This window comes from Octodon degus, unplaced genomic scaffold (assembly GCF_000260255.1).
Source record: "Octodon degus isolate 3935 unplaced genomic scaffold, OctDeg1.0 scaffold00032, whole genome shotgun sequence".
NCBI lineage: Eukaryota > Metazoa > Chordata > Mammalia > Rodentia > Octodontidae > Octodon > Octodon degus.
Genome location: NW_004524608.1, coordinates 2,222,898 through 2,228,100, shown reverse-complemented (window position 1 = coordinate 2,228,100; position 5,203 = coordinate 2,222,898).

The window sequence follows — 5,203 nt, the reverse complement described above, 5'->3', positions numbered from 1 at the left end:
AAAAAAGAAAAAAAAATGTAGTGCAATAAAAAAAAACAGGCTCCCTCCTCAAACAGCTGAAGCCCCAGAGTGGGGTGTGTGGGGTGTGTGGGGTGTGTGTGTGTGTGTGTGTGTGTGTGTGGTTCCAGAAATTAAACCCAGGGACTCGTGAAAGCTATACCCCCAGCCATTTAAAACTTTTTTTTTTTTTTTTTTAAATTTTGAGACATGGGCTGGCTAACTCATTAAGTTGCTTGGTCTTGAGATCTTTCTGCCTCAGCCTCCTGGGTAGTTGCGATTCCAGGTATGGACCATCTTGCCTGCCTCACAGGTTTAAGACCCAATCTTTGCTCTAAAAGAGGCTTATGAAAGCCTAGTGGTGCACACTTGTAATCCCAGCACTCTGGAGGCTGAGGCAGGAGGATCACTGTGAGTTCAAGGTCAGCCTGAACTGCGTGGCAAGACCCTGCCTCAAAAAGACAAAGAAAAAAAAAAAGAGGCCTATAAGGAACCAGAACTAGACACACAGGTATTTGGGATGAAGGCAGAAGTGGCAACATGTGGACTCAGAGCATTCCCTGGGATACAGAGTAAATGTCCATAAATTCCAAGTAAGCCAGAAAGGCTTCAGAGGAGGAGGAGTTACTAGCCATGGAGGCACAGGGAGGGGAGGTGGTACCTGGGATGAAGGTAGCCTGAAGAAGTCTGTGGTTGGCGATGCACCTCTCTGGGCTCCTCTAGTTTCATCATCAGATGTCCTGGCTCAGAAACTAGCATTCTGGGGCCTGGGAGGATAGGGTCCTGGAATCCACTTGCTTCCCTAGAGTTTCCAAAGCCTGAGGCTGAACCCCAGTATCACAAAACAGCACAAAGCAAAACAAATTTTTTTAAAACGAACAAATCAGAAAGTGCTATACAACGTTAAATCCTTAAAGGACCCGCAAAGGGGCTCTGTGATGTCACTCCATGAAGCATATCAAAAGAGATTTAGTGGGAGTGGCACGCACAGTCCAACTTTACTAATTCCAGCTGTCAATTTTCTCACTGTAAGACAGAAGTAATCCCACAAACCCACTGGTTGTCACTGGCATCAGAGAGATCAGCACTGTGCTAGGGGTAGGGAAGACTGGGAGCTACTTGTTTATGTTGTTGTTGAACTAGGAATTGAACCCCAGGGCCTTACACTGAGATGCAGCCCTAGCCAGGCTTTTTTTTTTTTTTTTTTTTTTTTGGTGGAAGCAAGTATTGAACTCAGGCGCTTGCTTGCACTTGCCAGGGAAGCACTTATTCTACTGAGCCATCTCCCTGGCTCCTAGCCAGCCTTTTTATTTGATTTTGGTTTGTTTGTTTGTTTGTTTTGCGGTACCAGCAATCAAATTTAGGATCTTGTACTAGCCTAGCAGGCAGGCACCTGTGCCACTGAGCTGTATCCCCATCCCTGTTTGTTTATTTATTTATTTATTGAGAAAAGGTCTCATGAGATTGTTTGGGCTGGGTTCAAATGTGATCCTTGGGGCTGGTGAGATGGCTCAGTGGTCTAAAGCACCTACTTAGAACAAGCTAAGCCAAGCAAAGCACAGGGACCGCGGTTCAATCCCCCAGCACCACATGACAGCCCGCCCACCCCCTGGTGGGCTGAGCTGGCCACACACTAACTAAATAACTAACTAAATAAATATCTTTTTTTAAAAAAGTGATCCTTGGGGCTGGGGAGATAGCTCAGTAGAATAAGCACTTGCCTGGCACGTGCAAGGGCCTGAGTTCAATTCCCGGTTCCGAAAAAAAAAAAAAAAAAACCTTGTGATCCTCCTGCCTCAGCCTCTGAGACTGCTGGGATTTCAGGTATTGGCCACCACGCTCTGCTTGTTTGTACACCAGTCCTTTTATGTCTTTTGAATTATCTCAGTGAAGCCCTTCCAAGACACTCCATGTAAAGCTAACAATTTCTTCTGGCGTCCTAGTGCGTTTTAATTACAGACAGTCTCAGTGAGATAAGCAAGGTTTCAGTCCTGGTTCCACCATTTATTGGCTGCTTCATCATTGGTCAGTTTCTCAGTCACCCTCAGCCTACCTCCTGCCATAAAAGGGGAGTGATGGCTTCTCTGTCACAGGATTACTTGGGGGTTGAAGCATGATAATGTGTATCTAGTACATTGTTGGGGCCTCGTGTCACGCCCACCAGTGCTTAGGCAAGAGCTTGAGTTCCTTGAAGGAAATGTCTTGCTCACGTTCAGCGGCCTCATATCCTTGTCAAGAGGCTGGCCCCCTCCATTCAGAGTTCCTGTTTTTCTAGGAAGCTCTGGCAAGGATTTAGAAGGGCAGGGACATCACTTCCTACTCATTCCGTTGAGCTCATTCACTTCCTCCAGTTAGTTCATTCCCCACCTGGGCTGGTGTGTGTTAGGCAGTTGCTCCTCTGCTGAGCCATATCCGCAGGCATCTCCTGCGCACTTCTCCACCTGCCTCTGTCTGTCTGGCCAGGCTCAGAGCCCCCGCTCCTCCCTATTTTTCTCTGAAGACCCAGTAGAAGCCTCTTGTTTTTTCTTCTCCTTTTTTTTTTTTTTTAAATTATTATTTTAAGTTTCCAGGTTGGCCTTGAATTTGAAATCCTCCTGCTTCAGCCTTTCTATAGCTAGGATAACAGCTACCATACCCACTTCACAGTTTGGCCTTCTTACTCTCCTTCCTTTTCTCAGTACAGGGGACCCAACCCACAGCCTTTTATTTCTTTTTTAATTTTCAAAAATAAAAATAAAGGGGCCAGGGAGATAGTGCAGTAGAATAAGCATTTCCCTGGCAAGTGCAAGGGCCTAAGTTCAATCCCTGGTTCTGCAAAAATAAATAAATAAATAAATAAATAAATAAATAAGACCAGTGAGATAGCCCAGCAGACTAAGAGCCTGCTTAAGCAAGCGCAGGGACAGTGGTTCGATCCCTCGTACCAAATGCTGCGCCAGCCTCACCCCTCAAGCACACTGAGCCAGCGATTCAGTCCGGGTGTGGCAGCTTAGGCCTGTAATGCCAGCGCCAGGGAGGCTGAAAACAGGAGGATCACTACAAGTCTGAGCAGTATAGTGAGACCCTGTGCAAAAATACATAAATTTTAAAAATAAAATAAGGTCTTATATAAATATCTATATTATTACCCGGGCTTGCCAGGCATGATGATGCAGGCCTGTGATCCCAACACTTGGGAGGCTGAAGCAGGAGGATTAATCTGAGTGCAAAACAAGCCTGAACTGCATAGCCAGGCCCTGTCTCAAACAACAACAACAAATCCCCAACTATAACAACATAAAGCCAATTAGGTCTAGAAGCAAGTTTGAGGGCCGGGGAGATGGCTCAGTGGAATAAGCACTTTCCTGGCAAGCGCAAGGGCCTGAGTTCAATCCCCGGTTCCGCAAAACAAAACAAAACAAAAAACACAAGCAAACTAGAAGCAAGTCTGTTATTTTGTGTGTGTATGTGTGTCTTTTTTTCAGAGAGGTTCTCACTATGTAGTTCAGTTTGGACTTGAGCTCACTTTGTAGCCCAGGTCGGTCTTGAACTCACAATGATCTCTTGCCTCAGCCTCCCGAATGCTGGGGTTACAGGAGTGTGCCACCATGCCTGGCTTAATTTGTTGCAATTTTGTCTTCTGGTGAAATATATATATATATATATATATATATATATATATATATATGACAGGATCTCATACATTTCATTTCAGGCTGGCCTGGAACTCACTATCGACCCCAAGCTGGCCTCAAACTCCCAGTGATCCTCCTGCTTCCAAAGTGCTGCACCTACAGGTACGTACCACCACACCTAGCATGATAAAGTATATTTTATTTAAGCTTCTTAGGGCTGGGGTTATAACTCAGTGACACAGTGCCTGATTAGCAAGGACAAATCCTGAGTTTGATTCCTGGTTAAAAAAAAAAAAAAAAAAATCCTGTATTTAAGCTTCTTTCTTATAGTGATCTCCTAAATGACTGTGCTTTTTCTTTTCTTTTCTTTTCTTTTAATTTTTATTTATTTATTTGTGTGTGTGTGTGTGTGTGTGTGTGTGTGTGTGTGTGTGTGTATGTGTGTGTGTGGCCAGCTCAGCCCACCAGGGGGCGAGGCTGGCTGGCATGTGGTGCTGGAGGATTGAACTGCGGTCCCTGTGCTTTGCTAAGCTTGTTCTAAGTAGGTGCTCTAGACCACTGAGCCATCTCACCAGCCCTTTTCTTTGTATGTGTGTGTGTGTGTGTGCTTTTCTTTTTAAAATGTTTATAAAGGCTGGGGAAAGGCGGATTGAGGCTGGTGGTGCACGCCTATAGTCCCAGCATTCAGGAGACTGAGGCAGGAGGATTCTTGCAAATTTGAGACCAGCCTGGGCTACAAAGTGAACTCAAGGCCAGCCTGAGCTGCAGAGGAAGACCATGTCTCCAAAAAAAAAAAAAAAAGAATCAACCAATAACAAATGCTGGTGCAGTGGGGGGGAACGGACCCCTCCTCCACTGTTGGTGAGAGTGACTGGTGCAACTTCTGTGGAAATCAGTGTGAAGATTCCTTAAAAATGGGGGCTGGTGAGATGGCTCAGTGGTCTAAAGCACCTACTTAGAACAAACTTAGCAAACAGGGACCATGGTTCAATCCCCCAGCACCACATGCCAGCCAGCCCTGCACCCTGGTGGGCTGAGCTGGCCACACACACACACACACACACACACACACACAAATAAATATTAAAACAAAAAACAAAAAACAAAAACAAAAAAAAACTAATGACAAAGGGACAAAAAAACCAAAATAGAGTTCAGAAACAGACCCAATATAGCCAATTTTAAAATTTTCTTTTCATTTAGATTTTTTAAATATTTTTTTTATAGGCACAGATAAGGTCTTTATGGAACTTCTGCTCCTGCCTAAACAGAGCCATAGTTTTGAACAGTAGCAGATCTAGTGAGAGTTTCTGTGAATACAGGAGAGGGATGCCTAATCCAGAGAAGCTTCTTGCCAAAGTTCCACCAAGGTTCTCCATAAATATCAGAGATTCAAACTTATAGAAGGTACCTGGTGTCCTGATGGTCAGTGACTCAGCTCAGAAGTAGGCAGCTCACTGGTCAGCTTTTTCTACTTGGGTCAGACAGGTTTGCAGGAGGTTGGTTCTTGCTTGTACACATGTTAGGAGGATATGTTTATAGCTGTTTTATTTTTCAAATCAAATTGGTAGGACAGTTTCAATAATTAACAC